General features: G+C 40.8%; 1 long non-coding RNA gene across 1 annotated transcript; it reads right to left on the reverse strand.

The window, feature by feature from the left end:
* Positions 1-757: 757 nt before the first annotated feature.
* LOC135293544 (uncharacterized) lies at positions 758-12,379 on the reverse strand. The gene is made up of 4 exons (XR_010355651.1): positions 11,196-12,379; positions 7,106-7,178; positions 2,039-2,118; positions 758-1,352 (listed from the first exon to the last, which is right to left on the reverse strand). It is a non-coding gene; the product is annotated as an uncharacterized LOC135293544 (long non-coding RNA).
* Between the last annotated feature and the right edge of the window lie 687 nt (positions 12,380-13,066).

Below are 13,066 nucleotides of genomic sequence, written 5' to 3' on the forward strand. Positions count from 1 at the left end.
AATAGCTTATAGTAACCTCATGCTTTTAGCTCTTTACTTTTGTTTATTTGACAATTTGATTATTTGGGTTCCTGTCCTCTGTGGTGATTTTGGTTGGTTTGCATTCTGGCTAAATCATCTGCTGCTTCTTCCAAGGAGTAAGAATTCCTTCTTGCCTTAAAAATACAAATAATGTAAAATATTTTATAATATCAGTTATTTTTAAGGAATAAAAGAATCCCATTAGATGTTCTCTAAACAATCAATTTAACTTCATTTGGTTTGAAGACATAAAAATTTTATTTTATTAAAATGCTTTGGGCTGTGTTATTCAGACTAATAACCTCTCTACTATTTTATTCTATTAAGATGAGGACAACATAAAGTTATAGCAGCATCAGGTTGTAACTAGTAACTCAGTGCTGCATGGTGCAGCTGTGTTCCAGCATATAAGAATATGTTCAATGTAAGCATTCAAGCAACAACAATGCTGGTATGCTTGAAGGTAAGCATTCATTCACACACAGGGCTAAGTCCTTCCTTCAAAGATAATTTGTGATCAACCTCATTGATTAAATTGTGACATAATCTATAATTTCAAGAATGGCACATATTTCCCCTCATGAATTTTAAATCAATTGCTTTGTTAAATTGGAAAAGTCTTCACTTCATTCCTTCATTCATATCTTCAGGCAGTTAATCTCTGTTGCTTTTTCTTTATTCATTTATATACAGTGCTGTAGGAGTTTATATCAAATATAGCAATTCAATCTGAGAATATACTAACCTTATTTTTATTAGCTGAATATATATACTTAACTCCAAAGTAGACCAAAAATACAAATACTTTTAAGCCAGTAAGAAAACATTTGCACACAAAGATATCCAGGCTGAATTGTAAAGGTATAATGTGTAAACCAGTTCAGATTGACCACATTCATCCAGATGTCTTTTGCCAGCAGACACACCACTTTCAGAAACTGCCATCCCCAAAGTTTTTTTCCACACCAACACTAGAGGTGACATAGTGAAATCAAGTAATGTATTAATGAAATAATGACATAGTCAAGTGAAGTAATCCCAGGCAAACTGGGACAGGTTATTTTAGTCAGCGCTAGCTGTGACCTGAGCTAACTTCATTATCTCTGCTTGAGGCAGGGACATCCACTGAGCTCTTCTGAGCTCATTTCAGCTGGCAGACAAGCAGTTGAGAGTGCTGTGATGAATCACTTCAGCTGGCTCCAGAAATGCATCTCTCCATGCTCTCCTTCTTCCATTCCTTGACTAGGTAGCCTCTCCTAACTCAGTCTTCCTCCAGACCCTGATGCTATCAGACTAAGAAGGGAAGTGAGGAGAGGAAGCTCTTTTGAGGACTGGAATGGAAGACAAAAGAAATGGGGAACAGATGAAAACAAAAACAATGTGTGAAGAAGGGATTAGTTATGAAAGAGATGTTTGGGAAAATTATTCTTTGGATGCAGAAGAACTGAGAGGACAAGTCCTCTGGAAGGTCTTGAGCTTTTACATATGGGCAGAAGGGCTAGAAACTGTCAGAAAAGGGATAGCTTTTATGGACAAGGAGTCATTAAAAAGAATGACTACACACGGCAGAAGTCACAAACTATTGGCCAATCCCTCATTAAAGATACTCAACACTCAGCCAAATGCTTAATATGTTTCACAGTGAGTGCAGGTCCTTTCTCAAAGTTCAAGACAGTGCATCAAACATGAATGACACTTTTCTTTGAAGTCTTTCAAATACCAGGATTATTTTACAACATAGTCTGGACAAGACAATTCATGGCAGCATAAAATTAATGGGTGTCTTAAAATTGTAAAAAATCTGCCCTGAAGAGGAAAATGAGTTAGTAGCAAATGACAGTTCTTCCACAAGATAAATCTGGAAGATCATTTGAAGATTAAATTTTCCATACTTGGAAAAACTGTCCTGGAAAAGACTTAAGGGTCATGATGGGTAGCAAATTGAACAGAAACTCTGAGTCTAGTACTAAAATAGTACATATTGCTTTATATACTAGTACATACTATGAGTACATACCTTCAAAATTCATAAAGAAATTAGAGTAGAAAGTAGGACTGCTGGATTGCTTTTCATATCCTCTGCTTGGTTGTCATGTCCTCGATTCAAGAAAAAGGAGAACAAATTAGAGGAAATTTAAGGAAGTACAAGAACATTTTAAAACTTGGAAACATGATTTAGAGTAAGAGCAATTCAACTCATTTAACTGAAAAAAGCATGTTAAGAACTGACTTGATGGCAGTTTGAAAGTATAAACACAAGGAGATAAAATATGCTAGCGGAGAACTCTTGCAACTACAATACCAGCTAGGGTACAAAGTTGAAGGGTGACAAATAGTTAAGGAACAGCATATTTGTCCTCAACAGTAAACATAGTTAGTGCCTCAAACAATCTATAGCAATGGCTGATTCTTTGGTGCTGAATATTTTTACTTAAGACTTGACACTTTATGAAATATTATCTATGACACCAAATAAAATTTATTCCACAAAGCTGACCTCCTGTGCTACACCAGTTGTCATAACACCTGACTGCAATAGCTCTTTCTGGTTTTAAAATGTATGATGTTTCTAATCAATGACTGTAGCAAAGGTAAACTTGATAAAACACATTCTAGAAGAAAAAGCCAATTACATAACCATTTTTTTAAGTCTGTTATTGCCATCACTTGCCCCTGATTTTTTAAATTCACTTCTCCATCAACCATAGCCATTTATATATTGAAGCACTGTTGCTTAGTAATTGGCACTATTACAGGATTTTTTCTTTCAAACTCCAGCTTTAAGATAATAAAACAGAAATTATGGTTCTTGTGCCTCTCCTGGATAATCTGTGTTAAACAATCTCCAGTCATTGCAGAAAGGAAGCATGGCTGCAGAAAGGAAGAGAATTGCTGCTAGTCCACAGTGCGTCAGTAGCACAAAGAGTGTTCTGGGTGATTGGTCCACTGGGCCTTACTCAGCAAAACCACTGTTTCATAGCCCACCTTTACAGGAACACCTGGCCTTCACTATTCTTGACAAAGAGACACTAGAGGCAGGTGCCATGGGGTATGCCAGAAAGGAACTCTGCAAATTTTTAAAGCAAGAAGGTGCATCTCTAGCACGTACCACAGTCTTACAGAGGGAATTCCAAGTAGCATACATAGCAGTGTTTGAAGCCCTACAACTTGAAGGAATGAGTTTCTTCTAATGCAAATAAAAGGAAAACCAATGTATGTCCAGAAAACATACCTATGATTTGAAAGCTATGCTTGCTGCTTGCTTCCTTTCTTTTCTATGCAAAGATGAGACAAGGCAGACCATGGAAACTAAACCGTGTTTTCTTTGCAAGACTCCACTCTAAATGCACCACAACAGACCTTAAACTGTATGCACAGTTATCTCAGCCTAATGAGTGGTAGCTTTGCTAAAACCATCAACATTTCATTGCTGCTTCAGTGTATACACTCATTAATTGCAGTCAAATCCTTAGATGCATTAGGATCAAGCTGGCTTCTGTATCAAGGAAGAACTCCTCTGCTGCCTGCCTTTCTTTGACTATTACCATCTATTACAGCCTCAGGGAAGTGCAACCTGCCATCACATTTGCCCAGTGCAAGACTAATGGGTTTTGCCCCAGTAGATTCCTTTGGGATTGTATTTAACAATTTAATATTTCTAATGATGCAAAGTGGCTATTTTTCCCAAAGTAAATATAGTTTAAGGAGATGGGGAATTATACAACTGGTCTGTTTTCCTGTAAAAAAAAAAAAAACTTCTAGCATTTTTATCTTTGATTTTCTGTTATTATCACACCAGGGCAGGTAGTAAGAGAGAAAATTCTCATTCTAGAAAAGACAAATAACATGAAAAGCAAAGGAATCAATGGAAAAAAAAAACAACTGCAACAGCATAGTGAAACCCACAGATGCAAATATCTACCCTCTGCCCTCAGACCCTGAAGGGTAATCTGTACAAATCTAATCTGTCTAGAAATAACTGCCACTCCAAATATCAGGTCTGGGGACATCTTTAACTCACCTGTGACTGCATGTAAAAGCAGTAAAATTACTCAGAAGTGCATCAGGCTAAGCAGCTGCTACCTGTGGCAGATTTGGCTTTTTTTTTAAGACCAGTGTGGAGTCAAACACAGTTAGAATATGAATTTAGGACAGAAAATTCCCTCCTGCTAGGCTCTTATACAATCTGATTCTCATGTCAAGAAAGGTAATACTAGTTGCACTTACTTTTACCCATCTACATAAAAATACCTGGGAGAAAAGTATCTTGTAAGTGAAAAATGTTATAATCCTCAGCTTGATTTACAGTTATGAGTTTGCTTTACTTTTTTATTATAGAAAGTAAGGAATCAATCTTCTTGTGGAAGAGAGAACTTTGAAAACTTGCTCACATTAGTTCAGCGGCTGGTAACATTCAGACATTTTGTAAACAAACGCAATATTCTTTCAAACAAGAATATATCAAATAGAGCATACAAGGTATCAATAATGCCTTGTATACAATCTATCAATAGAGCATTAATATTTACCTGTCAGATTTTTACTACAGGAAATGGGGCTTGGATGATGATGAAAGAATACAGAAAACTAAAGGATAAGTGAAAGTAATACAAAAATGGAGAAAAAAATGGAGCAATGGGAGAAAACAGATGGTTAAAATAGAAAAACGCTTTGCAAGGATATAAAATTAAAGTAAGGTAACAGCTACTTATTGAATAAAAGCACAAGAATCCACATTCTTTAATAAAGAAAGGATGAATTGAGGCAGCAATAGAAAGGATTAGAACAGAGATGCTTTAATATAATGTAGCTAGGAAAGAACACCATAAAAAAACTTTATAAAACAGTGGCAAAAAACTTTCTAGAACAGTGGCAGACAGAAGGGAATTAGGGGAGACAGAAGAGATGAAAACAAAACAAAACAAAACAAAAAAAAGCTTGAATGGCATATGTCCATTTACAAGGCATTTCAGGGAAGGATGGAGGGCTGGCCACATTTGCTCCATCTATTATTCAGTTTTACTGAAGGTCAAAAAAATTATAAAGACAGAGGTGAAATGAGGTGAGAAAGAAATGATTAGAAGATGGTGCACTTAATAGCCTCAAATGCTCTCTACTTATTAAGTGTATTTGAGCCTGGATTCCTAAAATGAGTAGCCTTATGCATTTTTGCTGTTCAAATATCCATCTCCCTTTCATATTTACTAGCTTTTGCCAAGTCTAACCAAGAGTGTCTCAGAGATATCTAATTTTTCTTGTTTCAAGGAAAGCAGCCACTATGAAGAGGCAAGAAATCCAAATCAATCCCTACCCACCAATGAGAGAAGATTGCAGCATATGCACAGATGTTCTCTCTTCAGAAAGCAGTAAATAAACACCGTGAAGTTAATAAGCACAGATGCAGCACAGAATCACCCACACAACATGCTGCTTCTTGTTCAGCTGGTAGTTGGAGACAGAAGAGGGAACTGAGGGAATTGGTGATCTGTAGAAGGTTATCAGGGACCTAAAAAAAATCTGGGACATTCTGTAGCACTTTAAGAAATGCTGGAGAGAGGTCAATATATAGTAAAAGTGAGTTAGTGGAAAAGAACTGCATGCACACAAGTGGAAAGAGATTTCTTGAGGATCTGGGGATGGGCTAAGGCCACTGGGGAGGGGAAGTCACAGGACACGGGAAGGAAAAGCAGACTCCTTACAGCATGGTGCACTAGGAATGTAGGATAGGAATCCATGGGAAGACAAGCTTTCCACCCAGCCACTCCTCCTGAAACTACTTGTTTCCTCAGTATGCATAGTGTCTTCACCTGTATGCTGATAAAAACTCTACAGAATGAGATGCCATTAGACCATTAAATGCTTACTTAGAACAATGTTTGAGGAAATTGTCCATGAAGTACAAATTTACAAAGGAAAACAACTGGAAGATGCATCGCCTCTGAGGTGAAAGCACTTTTCTAAGCTTAGTCACACTGATATAAATCAGAAATAATACCAGTTTGACATGATGCAAGAAGTTTTATAATCACTGGCAAAAGATAAAACATGTTTTTTCTGTACAATGATGTCCACATTTTATTATTTCAGCTATGTCAAGAATTCTGGATAGTCATTTATAAAGAATAGCTTCCACTAGCACTGTAAAAAAAACGTAACCAGAAGGTCATCAACAAGGGAGCTGAGAGAATAATATATCATGAATAATGTATTAAATTATTTCAGTCTTTATCTATTAATGAATTATTTTCAATCATCTTATAATTTTCTTGAATGTATTTGTAATTCAAAAGTAATCCCCATGCAATTTCTCAAAAAAATTATTTCTCTAAATTTTTTTGGTCTTTTTGCAGATAGAAAGTAGGTGAAATTTGAATTAAATTATTTTGGTTTTAATAGGACATACAAAGTAGGAGTTTTTGTTTCTGTTCCCTGACAAACACATTTCTAAGAACCAGGTTACCTATATGGCATTAAAGTCTTCACCATGAAATGTCTTCCTCTAATATTTTCTCCAAACATTACATTTCCACCAGTACCCTAATAAGATGTTCAGTGTGCTAGGGCAGTCACTGAAATTCAGCATCTAGAATCTATTGTCTGTTCTCAGCACAATTTTTTCTTCCTAAAAGAACAACTGCTATGGGTTTTCAATTACGCCTTGAAGAATTTAAGTGCTAGAAAGTCATAAAAAGAATGTAATCTTTCAGAACATGTTGAGTGGTAGTGATGTAGTGGCTGATTAGACATTCTTTTCTCTTTACCAGGTTATAGTTAATTCCTTATACCTTAACAGGAATCTTTGGTGGCCCAAAACAAGCAACACAAATTTTCATTCTTCTTTCCAGAATACCAAATAATACCTAGTTCCACTGACAATTTTTATATATTGTGAGTTGGTTTCATCTTTACTTCTAATACTTGAAGCTACAATAGTGATGACTGTATCTGCATTGGAATCCTGAAGTCATAATATAAGTGACTGAAAAAGAGATTATTTTTCATTTTCACAGCATAGCCACAGAAAAAAATATATACTGACATGCCAAATAAAAATAACATATTTGTATAGATACTTAGCTCATACTTATTCCTTCTAGTGTGCAGAAATGTGCAGAGGTCCCTTGTATGTGAAGACTCAGCAGCCTCTTCTGAAATACCTAGGGTGACAGATTTGGAAAATATTGGCAAAGGCTGTCTTATTTTCAAATTCAATATTTCATCACTGATTGTGATAAGTGTCTGACAAGTCTGTATTATTTGTCCAAATTCTATAACTTCTAAAGACACACCTATGTCTTCAGCAATAACTTTTTGGCCCTCGTTTTGTGGTGTCCAGTTGGCAATTGTTCATCTTTAATAATGTCCCAGTGTCCTAGTTTCAACTGGGATGGAGTTAATTTTTTTCCTAATATCTGGTACAGTGCTGTATTTTGGATTTAGCACAAGAATGATGTTGGTAACATGCTGATGTTTTGGTTGTTGCTAAGTAGTTTTCAGTTTCCTGTGCTCTGCTACTGAGGAGCTGCAGGAGAAGCCAGGAGGGAGCACATCCAGGACAGCTGACCTGACCTGGCCAAAGGGATATTCCACACCAGAGAATGCCAAGCTCAGTACACAAACTGGGCTTAACTGGCTGGGAGCCACTGATCACTGGTTGAAACAAGGCTGGGCATCAGTCAGTGGGTCGTGAGCAATTGTATTGTGCATCACTTGTTTGTCTTGAGTTCTATGCCTCTCTCTTTTTTATCTTCCTTTTTATTACAATTAGTAGTAATACTAATAGTAGCACATTTTACCTCATTTCAAATTTTAAGCTGCTCTTAGCTGAACCTATCAGTTTTATGTTTGTTCCAATTCTCTCCTTCCCATACCACTGCAGGGGGGCAGTAAAAAAGAGGCTGCATGGTACTTAGTTGCCAACTGGTGTTAAACCACAACACTCTGGAATGGAAGTACGTTTGCCTACCTGAGGCACTGAGTAAAGAACACCCAAAAAATTGTCAATTTCCACATGTATGCCATTGCTCTGTGGTTTTAAATGTCATTTAAAGTCAATTTCTAAATTCTAAATAGACTAAATTTGTCCACCTGCATCTCTAATTTACAGCACAAAATTATGTAATTACTATCAACCTGACAAGAGAACATACCTTCTGAATGACAGTGATTCTGTCCAGGTCTTCTTCAAGTTCCAATATCTTTTCTTTTGATCACTCACCCCTCACCTTTTTTTTTTCTTTTTTTTTTCTTTTTTTTTTGACACACCCTTTGGTTTTTTTCCTCACCTCCAGCCATATGCAATGCCACTACTTACTCTGCCTAGGTCTGTGCCTAGGACCTGGTGCTGTGCAAGGGAGCTCATGAAGTGCACTGACAGATTTTGGCTCAAGCTCTGACCATGGTACTACATCAGCTGCAAACTCTTTCTAACAGCTTCAACTGTTGCTAACCTGACCCTCATGGAGAAAAGCCCTAGTGGGAGGACACAAACATCTGTAATCAAGGCTGACATCTCAGCACAGTCACTAAAGTATTTTGGGTTTCTTGGCATCAGTTCTGGCAGACAGCAGCTCTCAGTGAAACATAGCATTTGTTAGGATTCTTTCCTGGAAACATCAAACATACTTTAATCCAAGTACTATTTTCTTGTGAATAGAATCAAAGAATTTAGGAAAGTGCTCAGGGACACAGACTTTCCAGATTCGATTTTAATTAAAGACTATAAATACTCATAAAGAGAGGCTTGCACTCATCTTTAGGGATCAAGCTGAGTAATCCTCATTGGAAGCCTTCTTGTATTTATATGATCGTGTTAGATCTTGATAAGACAGTGACTTATCTAAGGCAGAAACTTGCAAAATCTCCATCACATCGTAAGAAAGCACATTCTACCCGACTTTTAATTCCAAAACAGATCAGGCAAGCTCATCTCCAGACGGCTCCCAAACCAACTGGAACCCTCCCTCAGCTCCCAGAGGACACTACTGGAGAATACCAGTGACTTCAAACAGGTGTGAAATCCTGCCTGGCCCCAGCTGTACTGAGCACAAAACAGCCATCAGACAAAGCCAAATACGCAATTCCTAATCTGGTTGCTGGAACTCAGTCAGTGATCACCCATGGTGTGCAATGGAGCAAATGCAACAGGACTGACAGACACACACACACAAAAAAAAAAAAAAAAAAAAAAAAAAAAGGCAAGCAAGCAAAGGCAGACAGGTCCCTTTGCCCTACTCACGCAAATCCCTCCAAATGCAACCAAAGACTGTGATGTGCAGCAGATATGCTGTATCACACAGGCACAGGCATTGCCTGCATGAATCAGAAAGACTGGATCCTGTGAAGAGTTTCAGCACGTGAGCCTTTATGTGACAGCAGAAAATATAAAGGGAGGGAGAGGAGCTAGTGATCATAAAACTTCCTGGCATCAACTGACACAGCAAGGGCAGAAAGGACACATCTAATTTTAATACTTCCTCCACAGGAGTGGCTTTTTCTTCCCCTCAGACAAAGTGAAGAGGCTTTCTCTGACCATAAACTGTTCAGCAGGGACAATGCCTGACTTAGTAAAGGCAATTTATGATCATCTGGCAAAGTTTCCAATTTCCAATCTCCTTTTGCAGGATCAGACAGTCTTTACTGCCTAGCAAATAGGGCACAATGGTGGGAAAAGAAGGATAGACTTCCATACAAAGAATGCCCCTTCCAATAACATATCTTTTTCCAGGTGGGTCAGATCCTGAGCACCTCGGCCTCCTTGTCAGATTTTGATACTTCTGTTTTAAGCCATTTTGGCTCTGTGCATCAAGCCCCCACCTCCACAGCCACCACACAGACCCTCTTTTAGTCAGTCTTCTCCAGAGGCTACATAATCCTATTGGGAATGACCTCCAAAACTTGACAGCAATCCCTGTTTTAGATTGCTTTAAAGATCACTTTTCCACAGGAGTATACAAAAGTACAACCAGATCTGTGTTTTATATATATAAATTGTTAGCCTAACCCAAAATGTGTTCACTGGATTTGAAGAGAGAACTCCCATTTTACCTTCACAATGGTGCTGGAATGGTTGAATAAAGTGTTGCCCTGCTGCCCATATGCCATTCAGCTTCTGTCTGTCTTTTTGTTTACACTGGGAATACAATAGGAACTATAGTCCTTCCAATGCATCATTTATAAGTGTATTCTACCTCTGAATGTACAGACAGAACTGGCTCTGTGAATGAGCTCTGTGAATATTGCCAAGACACTGTGCTTTGTTCAGCATTATTCTTCACAATAGATACCACACTTTGGAAGTAATTTTAAAAAGGGAATCAAAATAGTGGTACTTTTAGCCTTTGTTTCTTTTATACCACACTGCATTCTCTGTCTCTCACTCAGCTGCTTCTATTATACTGACAAATTAAATAAACCACTCCATTGCTAAAGAGGCTTGGGCGGGCTGGGCTTCGGTACACTGCCGCACGAAGAAGTCGAAATAAACATTTATACCGGTTTTATTCTTAACAAATTTAAGCTAACTTTAGTCAAGCATCCTTTTTTTGTCGGTTTTTACTTTTTTTTTTTTTTAAGAATGAACGAAAGAAAGAAAAAGGGAAAGGGGGAAAAAAGAGGAAGGAGTACTTCAAATTTTTGAGCCGATCTGCAGCATCAAGGGATGTGGCATCTGAAGCAATGAAGTAATGAGAAGCCATGTGTCCAGGTAATGAGCCTGATTTTTTTAGTGCTCCAGTATTTAGAAGCTCTGCAAGTTCATTCCTGCTGTGGGGCCTCTGGGAGAGTGACTCGGTGAGTTACGGGCAAAGTGGTGTGGTACAGACAGGGTCCCTTGCAGAGGCTTGCTGTATGCAGCTCGCAAACTTCCGCAGCAAACTTTCCACTCGATCCGGGGATTTACCTCTCCTGCTGCAGGCACAGCTCTGGTTGGGAAGGTGTTTGTTCGCATGCTCTTCAGCATACAGAAATAAGGGCAGGTGGGGGAGTGTTGAGAAAAGTGTGTTGGATGGCAAGGGCAGGTTGCGCTGATTACGGGCGTGTATTTGTAGACAGACAGATGGACGGGTAGAAAAATGTGTTGGTTTGTAATTTGTCTATAGAACTATATTCCCACCGCACCTCTCGTAAAAAAGAGAAGTACGAAAATGCAGATAGAGTGGCAATGTGGCCTTTACCTGCTTCAAGATGCTTTCTGACTTTTGGCTCTTTTCTTCAGCAGGCAGTAAACAGAGAGGAGAACTGGGGAGCAACTTGTGGTTGTCTGCTTGTGTGTAGATTAAGTGTGAAAGGTCATCTTCCACATTTGCAAGTGCTGCTGCAGTGGTGGGGATGTACGCTGTTTATACAGGCTTGTCCGTATAGTCCAGTATTCTTGAAAATGTTGTCAAATAAACAGTGTTATTTTCCCAAATGAGATCAGAGTAATGAACACTCTGGGTTCCTGGGTTGCCTGGGTTAGGTCTGAAAGCTCCCCCTGTACTCCTGCACTAGCCGTGTGTGAATAACGCAGGACGAGTCTCACTCTGCCTGTGCCTTTCCCCTCCTCTCCTAACAAAGCAGACAACTTACAGGCAGGAATCTGAGCAAGGAAGAGAACTCTTTTTTTTTCCTTCTTTCTACTGGGGGTGGTGTTTGTTTTAAAGGACCTTAGAAGTGGTCAGCTTCCTGGGCTCTAAATGCCTGGGCTCTTTCACAGCCATGGGCTGTGAAAAGCTGAGGTTCCTTTCCGAGGCAGGGAGGCTGCAAAACAGGCTGGGACCGCTCCAGCAGGGATGGCCTTTGGCGGTCAGGTCAGGCAGGGAGCACTTGGCAAGGAGTGATCGGGGCTTATTTTTTATTACTATAGAACGACTTTTTTTAAAAGGGGGAAGGAAAGAAACCCCTCAGGTGAAATTTCCTTCTATTGTCTAGCAAAATTCCCTTTAATTTGTCCCCAGGGCCATCCAGCCGCCTTGCAATTCCCCACTCCTGCCTCTGTCAACGCCAGCGGCGGGGGGGAGCTCCCTAGAGAAGGGAGCGGGAAAGCTGAAGGTCAGGGTTACCCACTGTGGCATGACTTTTAAGCTAAAGGGGGTTTTATTTCTCTTGTTGCCGTGTCAGGTTTAATTTGGCCTGCATTATTCCAAAAGGGTGGGCCTGCTCATGACAGGAGGGGGTTAAATGGGATTACAAGCTTTAGAGGTTGTCAGCAGCCACTGCTGCCTGGGGATGTAAAATTGCGATTTAATGGTCAGCTCTATCTGTATAGTATCAGTGGAAATCTGCTGTTTTCAGCAACTTAATAGGCACTGTGTTTTCAGGAGGGGCCGGTTTTGGGGGGAGGGAGGCCAGCGTGGAGAGCTGGCGCGGGCAGCCCCTGCAGCGGGCTGCGGTCAGCGGCCGGGCTGCCCGCTCCCGCACGGGGCTCAGCCTCCCGGTGGAAGCGGGCAGCCCCGGCCGAGGGCACAGACAGCCGGGGCAGTGCTGGGAGCCGACTGCAGGGACGGGCGGGCCGGGCAGGGAGGGGCGGCGGCGGCCAGAGGAGCCCCGGGCCGGGGGTGTCCGTGTGTGGGCTGTGCGTGTGCCGGGGGCGGGGGGTGAGACATGCTGAGGGCAGGCGGAGGGGCCTGGCCGGCAGACAGCGGCGTTGTCTGCTCGCGAGTGAGGGGTCAGCCCGGAAAGTTCAGGATTAGTAAATCTAATATCCTGTCAAAATTCTCATGGTAATGAGCCCCGAGCGGCGGAGCTGGCGGAGCAGCCCGGCCCGGCGCCGCCGCCAGCCATTTGTGAGCGGGAGGCTGTGCTGCGCCGGCACGGGCCGGGCGCGCAGAGCGGCGGGGCCGCGGCCTCGGCCGGGCAGGCCCGCGCTGGCTCCGCGCCCGGCGGGCTTGCTGTGCCCAAGCCCTCCCTGCAGCAGCCCGGCCGCAGTGACAGGAGTGCTCTCCCTTTGGATTGTCGTCTCCCTTGCAGGATTTCCCCCGCACCTGGGGTTTCTGGCGTTAAAAATAAGGGAAGAGAGGCGAAAGTATGATTAACCATACACATAGTTGTAAAATGTTTTTCGAAG

This window comes from Passer domesticus, chromosome 2 (genome assembly GCF_036417665.1).
Source record: "Passer domesticus isolate bPasDom1 chromosome 2, bPasDom1.hap1, whole genome shotgun sequence".
Classification (NCBI taxonomy): domain Eukaryota; kingdom Metazoa; phylum Chordata; class Aves; order Passeriformes; family Passeridae; genus Passer; species Passer domesticus.